The following is a 12,122-nucleotide window of genomic DNA, read 5'->3' on the forward strand; positions in this document are numbered from 1 at the left end:
GGGAGGTCCATCCGAGAATGGAGACAGGATCTGTAGGGCGGGTAAGCCTGCCTCAGCCGGGAGCAGGATCTGCGTGGGAGGCGAGTATGTCTGTCTGAGGACGGAAGCAGTGTCTGGGAGAGCTGAATCTTGGTGGAGACAAACAGGGTCTTTCTGTGGAGAATCCTGGGGGTGGGGAGGAACCTTCTCCCGCCCGGCAGCACGTGAGAGGGGCGTGGCCCACAGATTGACAGCACAGGCCCCGCCCCCGCCCCGTCGCTAGGGCGAAACTGCGTGATGGCCCCGGCTCCCTGCGACTTTGGCCGGAAGTGAGACCTGACGGCGGCGACTAGTCTCCATGGAAACGCCGGAAACGTGCTCTGACCGAGTGGCTCGCCGCGTCGCGGCAGCTGCGGACTTTGGTTCCGCGGGCGTCGCGGCCCGTAAGTGCGGCCTCGGAGGTGGTGAGCTGGAGGCTCTCCTTACCACACAGTTGTGGCCGTTCACATTGTGGTATTTCTGAGCCTTGTCTATGGAGTCGTGGTCGTCAAAGGTCACGAAGCAAAGCCTCTCGTTTTGCCACGGCCTCAGTCAGTCACGATTGCAATCACTTCAGCCTTCCCATACTGTTCAAAATCATCTCTTAGGTGATGGCCTCCAGTGTCTTCTTTAATGTCACCAACAAAAATCTTTTTCACAATTAAGTGGGCAGACATCACTTTCCTGACAAAGGTCCGTCTAGTCGAAGCTATGGTTTTTCCAGTATTCATGGTGAGAACTGAAGCGTAAAGAAGGCTGAGCACTGAAGAATTGATGCTGTCAAACTGTGGTGCTGGAGAAGACTTGAGAGTCACTTGGACTGCAAGGAGACCAAACCAGTCAATCCTAAAGGAAATCAATCCTGAATATTTATTGGAAGAGCTGACTCATTGCAAAAGACCCTGATTCTGGAAGACTGAAGGCGGGAAGAGAAGGGATGACAGAGGATGAAGTGGTTGGATGGCATCAGCGACTCGGTGGACGTGAGTTTGAGCAAACTCCCGGAGATAGTCAAGGACAGGAAAGCCTGGAATGTTGCAGTCCATGGAGTTTCAAAGAGTCAGATATGACTGAGTCTGAACAACAAAAACTCCTCTCTCTAATTCAAAAAGAAAGGAGAACTAGCAGGGGTGTCCTACAGAGAGAATGCCTGAATGGTGAGCACCAAATACAGGGTGTGATTAGCATATCCGGTTAGTCTTGATTATCAACTACAGGTCAGGAACAGAAAAAGTAAAAAAAGAGCCCAGAAAAGGGTGAGAGAAGCAAGAAAACTTTTCCTTCTTTTTTTTTTTTTTTTTTTACTGGATCAGTTGCAGATTGCAGAGCTGAGTTTCTGCCTTTGAAGGTATTTTCTCAATAAATGGATGGGGAGTTTGCAACATAAAACTGATGCCTAATGGGGCCCTGTAAGACTCCTGGGCTTGGAGGCCTTTTTGTTTCCAGTTTCTTATAGGCAAGACTCCAGCCCCCACGACCTTCTCTAAGTTTGAAAGAGTTGCTAGTCAGAGGAGGTAGTGAAACCACCTGAGGCAAGATCAAAGGCGCAGAGACTTGTCAGGATTAGAAGATCAGATCACCTAAGACCCTTCACACACCCTAATCTAGTCAGCAACCCCACCCTTTTGAAACTTCGCCAAGAATTGAATACAAGACTGTTACAGCCTTGATCCTCATCACCAACTCCTGCCTGACTGTATGACTCTCCTACTCATCAGGGAGGGGGGTTCAGTTCTTAAACCACTAGCCTACTGTGTTCCCCCTTTGACTGGCAAAGTAACACAGCCACTTTATTTCTCTTCCATAACTCTGTCTCTGTATTTCTGTTTGACATTGGTGCACAGAGAGCCAAGATTTTAGCAAAAACATACCCAGAGAAGAGGCAGAGCAGGAGGAGGAAGAAGAGGAAATGGCAGCCTCACAGCTAAATGTCCCATCCTGGGTCTGGGGCTGTGTCTGCTTTTCCTTCAGCAATGCCTGGACTGAGAACCTGCAAACCTTTATTCTCTGCTTCTAATTTTTCTGCTTGGGCGGTTTGTTATCACCTTATTTTTTCCTTTTCTTATAATAGTGAAGATGGGCTGTTTAGACTGCTTTTCCCTTATGGCCCAGAGCTTGCTCTCCATTGTTTGTATTTTGGCTTTCTATAGAGCATGATGAATTCTCAACATGAATTAGTGATGTTCAAAGTTGAATATATGCCCTTTGTGAGAGATCAACACGGGGAGGCTCTGGTATCCGAGATTCCCACTAGGATGTGATTTGGTATTGGGATCCTAGGGAGGTAGGGAAAATACTGTGATGAGTTTACATTGGGATGCAATGCAGCTCTTTAGAACAGGAGTAAAAAAATGCCCTTGGAACTCAGTGGTCCAGAATTTTTCAGAAAATTTTCAGAAATAAAAACAATAGGAGAGACCATCCTGTATATCGATAAGAAAGACATACTAATTAAATGTACCATTAGGCTACAGTTCAGGGGAGGTATATACGAAGTGAAATTTGCTTAAAACTGACATTTTTTCATGATAGATTCAGATCATGGTTTCCATAATTTTGTCAAAATACCGGGCAATTATAATGCATTCTTCCATGTACTTCTTACCCTGTGACCTCAGAGGTTCTCTGGTTCAGGTGCTGCTGTGAGATTCCCATGCTATGAAGTTCATATTGTTTCCTGTCTTGTCCACCAAAAAGACACACAATGTGAGAGTTGCGAGTTAAGTTTTATTTGGGACAAGATGAGAAGTGCCGCTCTCTCAGAAATAGCTCTGAGAGACCACTCCAAAGAGGCAGTGGGGGAGATCAATGTAGAAGATTGTGCTGAAGGAGGAGTTCAGTTCAATCAAGCGCCCATTTTACAGAAGATTTTCTGCTAGTCACCAGGAGCTGCTGTCTGCATGAAGGGATTTGATGTTTTTACTGTTTTTCTAGATAAGAGGAGAAGCAAGGGTTGGCATCATGAGATCAGTTCCTGAAAATATCTAACTCTAAAGACTTGTTGCACTAGTTTCCTGGAGCACAGAGTGTCAGGACTGTCAGTTGCAGCAGCACAAAAAGAAAGTAAAAGTGAAGTCACTCAGTTGTGTCAACTCTTTGAGATCCTATGGACTGTAGCCCACTAGGCTCCTCCTCTGTCCATGGGATTTTCCAGGCAAGAATACTGGAGTGGATTGCCATGTTCTTCTCCAGGGGATCGGCCCAACCCATGGATCAAACTCAGGTCTCCCACACTGCAGGCAGACTCTTCACCCTCAGAGCCACCAGAGAATCCACACAGGCAGATGGCAAATACACTTGTTGTTCAGTTACTGGTAAATGCTCTTGATAAGTGCCAATTTGTACTTGACAGGCTTTAACAAGGGCCTTAGAACAAAGAAGTGAGGAATGTGCCTAAACTATCACAGTTAATGGAGAAAATCCATATGCTTTTAGTTTCCCTTTGCTTTGGAAAATGAACACTCTTGTGTTTAGCAGAGATGCTGGGTTTTGGGAGTGGGGGTTTTCGTCACTCAAGTCCAGGTCTGATCGTTTCCAGTACACTCCACGTTCACATCACAAACATAGTCTTATCACATTTTTATACTTTCCAAAATGTTTACAAGAATCATACTAGTGCTAATCTATGTTCAACTGTGTTAAATTTTAAAATAAAACTGCGCAAATGATACAGATTTTCAGTAAATTAAAAAATTCAGAATCAGAGCTCTGTTTTATTTTATATCATTGTGTGTATCTGTACTCTAGTGTATTTACAAAAATAAAAAGAATATCATCCTCATAGATAGGTATATTGTTAACCAGTTAAAAATTATCCTGATTTTATTGACATGAAAAGTTTTCTCCCTTACTCTTAATAAGTATATAGTCACATATTAGAGTATGTCTGTATGCATGAACATGTTAACATAATTTGATCAATTATTTTTCTTGTTTTTTACATTCTTCACAATTAGAGAAAATTCTATAAATTTTCATTAGAGTTGTCCTTGTGTTTTGTCTGTGTTTTATTAGTTAAAGTCTAGAGTACATACCGGAGAAGGCAATGGCAAGCCACTCCAGTACTATTGCCTAGAAAATCCCATGGATGGAGGAACCTGGTTGGCTGTAGTCCGTGGGGTCGCTAAGGGTCGGACACGACTGAACGACTTCACTTTTTACTTTCACACATTGGAGAAGGAAATGACAACCCACTCCAGTGTTCTTGCCTGGAGAATCCCAGGGACGGGGGAGCCTGGTGGGCTTCCGTCTATGGGGTCACACAGAGTCGGACACGACTGAAGTGACTTAGCAGCAGCAGCAGCAGCAGCAGAGTACATACACTGAAGTAGTTTTAAGCTCTGCCATTTAACAGATGTCTGTTAAATATTGCAGAAAGGTAGAACAGCAATATTATTGATTTTAAATGACTTTTGTTGTACCTTCAAGACTCTGTGAAAGATGTTAGAAAGATATATGGTATATACTAAATTATTGCTGCTCAGGCTACCATCCTATTAGACCTGTAAAATCTGTAAAGCACTTAAAGTTCAAAGTTAAGTATGGATTCTTCCCTTACTATTCTACTTCATTGCTGTTCAAAATGGTCTTTCATGGAGCAGAATTTTCAACATAACTAGTGAAAATAAGCTTGTTAAAATCTGGCACATTGGCCGCCCCCTCCAGAACTCTTGGATCAGAATCTGCTTTTTAAAAATATTTCTTTTTTCTTTGATAAACAATTTACCCTGGGTCACATGAGTACAACACTCAAAAATAAATCTTCCAATGTTGATCTAATTATTTTACGATTTCTCTTCCAGATCAGAATAGTTTCTGAAATGTTTTGTGGATCATATCTCATTCTCTTTTCTTGGGATTGGAAATACAGTAGAAAATATTACTGTGTAAAAATTACATTATTAAACCAGTGCTCCAAACTTGGTGTTTTCATCTTGGGTCACATTAGGAAGTCTTCCCACAGCCACATGGCATCTGTACTTTGTATTTCAGGGATGGCTGACGTTCCAGGATGTGGCCATAGACTTCACCCAAGAGGAATGGAATTGCCTGGACCTTGGTCAGTGGAAATTGTACAGGGACGTGATGTTACAGAACTACAGGAACTTGGGTGAGGACAACTGCCTTCCAGAATCCCCTATCTGGGTTTTGGTTCCATCATTTCTAAAATGTCTTCTGAAATCTTCTCCTTCCCACAACAGTTTCAGATCCCTGCTTTCTAGGGGAAAATGGGAATTTGTGAGTTTAGAAAAAAGGCTTTATGATGCTTCAATCTGATTGTGACCTTTTGCTTCCTTGATGCAGTCTGCCTCCTTCGTTCTAGCTCCCTGCTAATTGTGGACGTTTCATAGTATTAAATAGTGGCGCCCTCCTCTTCACAGCTCATCTCCACTACTTCCTTTTGCCTTGCACTTGACCAGAGTTCCGGGATCTGTTCTTTATGTATTTGTTAGTGTTGTAAAGGTGCTTTCAGTAAAGTATTTGGGGAAATCATTCTCTAGGCTGTATTAAGCACACCTTCTCTTCTCACCAATATGTATTATATTGGAAACTGATGAATCTTCTAGCAAAACAAATATTTCTTTTTCTGATAAGTGGGTTTTGTGGTCTCTAAGCCAGACCTGGTCACCTTTCTGGAGCAAATGAAGGATCTCAGGAATATAAGGAATATATACACAGGTATGTGTGAATACATGGAGCCGATGACTCAGGTCCAAGGATCAGTGAGGAAATCATCCTTTGTCATGTGGTTTGGGAAGATCTGCTTCAGTGGAAATGATTTGGAGAATTCTGGGTTTATTCTTTTGCTGTGAGTCAGATATCGCCTGCCCCATTCTGTCTGTTGAATCATTCCTGAATTCATCTCCAGTGATTAGTTTTCTCATTCACAGTGAGAACTAAACTTCTCTTCTTGGTCTGTGACAACCTGCATGAATTGAAAGCTTTTTGATTTCTTAGGGGTCATAGGAAAACTCTGCACATTTCTGAATAACTCTATGACACTCCTTTGAAAGTTTGTTTCTACTCTTTGAGACAAAAGTGCGTGAATGGAGTTGTAGACACACTGCCAAAATTCTAGGAATATTGGGGACAGATTTTGTTTCTGACTTATAATTTCTAAAACACTGAAAGCTACAAATATGACCTTATAAAATTTAAACTCAAATAATTTCACTGCATGAAGCAAAACCTCCCTAAAATGAAAGAATGCAAATCTCAGGCTTACTCCAAAGTCTCTCTTTTCTTTATATGAACTCGTTAAATATGTTAAGTGTATTTGCCACAATTCCTCAATGCTAAAATAATTTAATATATTCAATTAACTGAAAGAATTTTCAAATAAATTGGCATAAGAACTTAGACATTTTCCACCATATTTTTAATGGTTGTTGCAAACTTTTATGATTTGTAGATTATATAAAGAAATCTTTTTAAAACGGTCTTATTGGGGTATAGCTGTTCTACAATGTTGTGCTGCTATACAGCAAAGAGAATTACGTGTATATATATATCCACTCTTTTTTATATTTCTTTCCCAGTTAGATCTCCACAGACCACTGAATAGAGTTCCAACCATATTTTTAAAGATTCATTTCTTATTTAATTTCTTAAGAACTACTTTATTAAGTTTACCATGTTTCTTATCAGCTTCCCCAAACTTTGTCCTACATGTCATCACTTTTTTTTTTCTTCAACTAAGACAGCAAAAAAGATTGTTTACTGTAAATATATTACATTTGGTGACAACTGAGAACAGAATTAGTCCAGAATATCAGAGATCCAGGACAAAGAACAGAAGTGAAAGTGTTAGTCACTCAGTCATGTGCAACTCTTTGCAACCCCATGGACTTTACGTCAACAGGCTCCTCTGTCCATGGGATTCTCCAGGCATGAATACTGGAATAGGTTGCCATTTCCTTCATGTCATCACTTTCTGATTAGATCTACATCAATATCATTTAGTTTTAGATTGAAACATCTAATAAAACATGCTCAAATAAAAACACATGTGGTAAGAAGTGGCCTACAGAATTAAAGGAATTCAGTATGTCTGAAACGGAGAAGGCAATGGCAAGCCACTCCGGTACTCTTGCCTAGAAAATCGTATGGACAGAGGAGCCTGGTGGGCTGCAGTCCATGGGGTCGCTTCTAGTCGGACACGACTGAGCGACTTCACTTTCACACATTGGAGAAGGAAATGGCAACCCACTCCAGTGTTCCTGCCTGGAGAATCCCAGGGACGGCGGAGCCTGGTCGGCTGCCATCTATGGGGTCGCACGGAGTCGGACACAACTGAAGCGACTTAGCAGCAGCAGCAGCAGTATGTCTGAAAATGTTTGGTGTCTCCATTTAATACGACTTAAAGCAAAAGCTAATCATTACACTGCCTGTCTCCTCTTCATTCACTGGTTCTTGTAGCTTTTTATCTTGCTCCTTCCTCTACACCATACTTCTTTGTCCTCTCATTTTGTCATATTTTCTGTGTTCATGGTCTCCGTTCTGCAGGCTGCAGGATCCTAGTTGCTCTTGCTCTGGTGTGTGTCCCCTGGGGGTGAGGTTGGTCCAGAGACTTGTGCCCTTATCCCCTTGAAGGGGATTTTGTTTGTTGTTATTGTGACCTGAGCCTGCTTGGGATATTGAGGGGAGCTTCCCCTTGGCTCTGTGGCTGTCACTGTCCTGTCTGTGGTGGGCTCTGCTCCCTGGTTGGTGGAGTAGAAGCCCCCAGATCTGTTTCTTTGCTGTGATTCTGATCTGTGGTGGAGGCAGGTGGGATTGGAACACACCCACTGGGAGAGGAGCCCCTGAGGATTGCTCCTCTGGGGATGTTCACCTCGGGGTATGCTCTGGGTGTCACCTTTATGCCTTGTGTGAGCTCTCATGTGACCCTGGTTGGCACTGTGTTTGGCCCCACTTTAACCATGGGCATGATGGCACAGAGCCCTGGTGTCTCTCGGATGTTGTTTTCACCAGGTCACCAGCATAGATTCCCTGAACTCAGGTCCCAGCATTGCATTCATCATGGAGCTGGACCTGTTGTGGTGCAATGGGGGCAGCTCAGACTCTGGCCTGGCCCTGCCCCATTATGTACCTGTACAAAGGCTATGGCTGCTAAAGCTACACCTGCCATGACTGGGGGAGCCCTTGTTGTCCATTCAGATGCTCTGTAGGGGCTGAGGTTACAAAGCCAGTTGTGGGTATAAAAGCATGGTTTGTGTAGCTGATACAAGAGATTTCAGCTTTTTTTCCTTAACCTAGGGTTCAGCTGTGCTTTCCCTCCATCTGTACAATTGGCCCACTCACACGTGGTTGTTCCTAAGGCTGTCCCAGAGCACAGGAGTCTATGATATGTGGAGGAAATACATGGTAGAAGATAGTGGCTGGAGGCTCAATAAAGCCCACCTCAGTGGGAGCCCTTCCGAGTGCCTGGTGAGCAGGGGCCAGCACAGGGGGAGAGGGGCTGCAATGGGCTTCTTCTTTGGGCCTCCCCCAACAGTGGCGCTCTGCACTATGGTGGTTCAGGCTTCCTCCACAAGCATCCCATTTGCAGAGCTCCTCCCTCCCTCCCGTCCCCTCAGGATGTCTCCTCACAGCCCACAGCAGTCCTCTGCCTGGGTCTGCTCTTCAAACCCCACATCCCAGCACCCAGCCCTTGTCTGCAGGGGTGGACACCCTCTCAGGCTGGGCGGGCAGGTCTGGGGTCAGTACCCTGTGGGCAGGTCTCACTCTGTCCTGCTGCCTCTGACTCTTGCTGTATTCTCTTCCCATAGAAAATGAGGCTCCCCTTCTGTTCCAACTGGGCTCCCCCCTAGTTAGGAGCTTCCCCAGATGTCAAGACCTCTCCTCTCTTCGGATTCCCCCAGAGTTGCAGGTCCCATCCCACTTCTTTCCTGTTCCTTTCCCTTGTTTTCTCTTGTCCTACCTGGCAAAGCAGAAATTGTTCTCGTTCCCATTCTTGTTCTTTTAGATTTCTAAGGGCCTCTGCTAGTGTTCAGCTGGGATCTGTGCGTGTTTTTCCATTTCTGATGTCTTCTTGATGTGATTGTGGAGAGAGATGAATTCCATGTCTGCTTAGTCTTCTGGCATCTTGATCCTTCCATCTCTATTTTATTTTTATTCTATCCTTTGTTGTTGGTGTTGTTCTATTTTTTTGTTTTCTATTTCTAAACAAGTGAAGGTTTCATCAATTTTCTCTAAACCTTTAAGGATGTTCACTGAGAATAGTAGGTAAAATTACTTATTATTTGGTATCTTTCAGCTATGTCTCCACAAGATACCCAGAATTTGATGCCAAAAAATCCAGGGTTACAAGACTTATTCCCAAAAGCAAACCTACAAATATATGAAAGATTCCACCTCAGAAACTTACATTTAATTAAGAACTGGGAATATATGAGGGCATATGAAAAACAGAGAGGATGTTTATATGCACATAAAGAAATTGAGACAGTTACATATAATACGAATATTACTGCAAAACCTTATGAGCAACATGAGTCAATTGGGAAAAACACCAACTTCAGTCTTCAACATCTGCCAAGAAGTATAAGATTTTAAGAAAAGATTTACATCATTTTTTGAAACATACATGTTCTCTGAAAGGAAACATGGAAAATTTGGAAGGTAATCTAGTCTCTACTGCAAATACTTGTTCAAAAAATTCTCAATATAGGCTTAGATTAAGCAAACATTCAAGCACATCTGAACAACAGAAATTTAACAATGAGGGGAGAAACTCAAAATATAATCAATTTGAGGGATCCGTGAGCAGGGGGTCATTATTCTTCTAGCAATACATATTTTCTCTCCATTCCAAGATGTATATTGTTGATAATAATGGAAGAGATATAATCCAACAATCATTGTTCATTACATATCATGATATGGTTAATACAGAGCAACTTTCCATGTGTAATAAAATGAGTCAGACCTTAAGTAAGAGCTCCAGCCCCAATAATTACAAGAGTATTTATGATGGACTGAGAGGGTATTCAGGCAATGAAACTGGGTGTAAAGTTGAAGGAGACTCAAACATTATGAAACATCAGGGACCCGAATCTTCAAAAAAGGATTCTAAAAGTAATAAATGTAGAAATACCTTTTATCAGATATCAGGTCTTCCTCTATGTAAGAGTACTAATACTGGAATGAAGACTTATAACTGTAGTGAATATGGTAAAAATTCTAATCAGTCTTTAGAACTTATTCAACAGCAAACTATTCAGAATCCACAGAAAGAAAAAAAGTGTAATAAATGTGGGAAAGTCTTTAGTAACTCATCCAATCTAAGTAAACATAGGAAAATCCATACAGGAAGGAAACCTTTCAAATGTACAGAATGTAGCAAAGCATTTATCCGTTGCTCACTTCTTACTCAACATCAGCGAATGCATACTGCAGAGAAAGCTTATAAATGTACAGAATGTGGCAAAGCCTTTAATCATAACTCAACACTTTCTCACCATCAGCAAATTCATACTGGAGAGAAACCTTATAAATGTAAAGACTGTGACAAAGCCTTTATCCGTTGCTCACATCTTACTCGACATCAGCGAATTCGCACTAGGAAGAGACCTAATCATTTTACAGAATGTGGCCAAACCTTTATTCGGAGTTCAACTTTAACTGAACATCATCGAATCCATACTGGGGAGAAACCATACAAATGTACAGAATGTGGAAAAGCCTATTTTATGAGTTCAGATCTTACTAAACATCACTGAATTCATATGGGGGACAAATGTTATAAATGTATAGAATGTGGCAAAGCCTTTAATCGGAACTCAATTCTTACTACACATTTGCAAGTTCATACTGGAGAGAGACCTTATAAATGTACAGAATGTGGCAAAGCCTTTAATCGGAACTCAATTCTTACTACACATTTGCAAGTTCATACTGGAGAGAGATCGTATAAATGTGGCAAAGCCTTTAGTCAGAGTGGTTGGCTCACTAAACATCTGAGAAAACACACTGGAGAGAAACCCTAGTAATGGAACAAGTGATGGAAGAGGTTTTCCCTAAACGTGCATCAGAAAACACAAGAATTTATACAAGAAACCTACGGAAATGATGTCACAAATATGTAGAAAGGTATTTAATCAAAAATCAAATCTAAATAAATATCAGAGACTGCATACTAGAAAGCATTTCATCAATCTTTTCTGAAGTTTCTATGAAGGAGAATTACTGTATAGAGCAATCCATGCTTAAAACACATAGAAAATGGATGTATCAGCATGAATCATAAGATGAAGCTTGATGATTCGAAAGTTACAATTATTAGCAATGTATCCTTGTTTATAATCACATGAGTTGAGATTATTTGAAAACCAAATAAATGTAATTCAATGCTCAAATAATGCATAATGTTTTTCATTTCTAGTATGATTGAAAACATAGGGTTTTGATGGTTTATGCTTCAAAGATTAGCCTTTAAGATGGCTGGATGGCATCACCGACTCTGTGGACATGAGTTTGAGTGAACTCCGGGAGTTGGTGATGGACAGGGAGGCCTGATGTGCTGTGATTCATGGGGTCACGGAGAGTCGGACACGACTGAGCGACTGAACTGAACTGAACTGAAACCATTTCTATCTATTCTCCATTAGAAGATGAAGGATACTATAATGTAAAATGGACGATGACCATCTAAATGGGAGTGTTTGTCATTGATGTGAAATATCCCTGGAGTCGCCATGATGTAAGTGATAATGGAATCTTTCCATGTATCAGAAGTTGGTTCTAAATCTTCAATAGTTAGATCACTTGATTTGTAAGAAGACAATGACAGTTCACTGCAGTGTTGATGTATCTTTATAATATCAACACAGGTCATGATATTACTTGACAATGTTGAAATAAAGACAGCTTCTGTGATAACCTAGAAACGTATTAGAAACCCTTCCTGGAAAAGGCATGGAATTAGTATATATCATGTTTACTAAGTGTTTCCTAGGCTTTGTTTTGTAAGCAATAAAAATCACAATTTTTACATCATTATATGAGAAAAATGAATATCTTTCTTTGTATTTCTCATCTGTATGTAATTTGTAAAAGGTTTTATTTCAACTATGTGTGAAATTAATACATTGTTATTAATAAAA

General features: G+C 41.4%; 1 pseudogene; it reads left to right on the forward strand.

Annotated features, from left to right (window-relative positions):
* The first annotated feature begins 337 nt into the window (after nt 1-337).
* Nucleotides 338-11,089, forward strand: LOC129546313 (uncharacterized; annotated as a pseudogene).
* The last annotated feature ends 1,033 nt before the right edge of the window (nt 11,090-12,122 follow it).

The sequence above is a fragment of the Moschus berezovskii genome, chromosome 22, assembly GCF_049115385.1.
Source record: "Moschus berezovskii isolate FMDL1 chromosome 22, NW_MosBer_1.0, whole genome shotgun sequence".
Classification (NCBI taxonomy): domain Eukaryota; kingdom Metazoa; phylum Chordata; class Mammalia; order Artiodactyla; family Moschidae; genus Moschus; species Moschus berezovskii.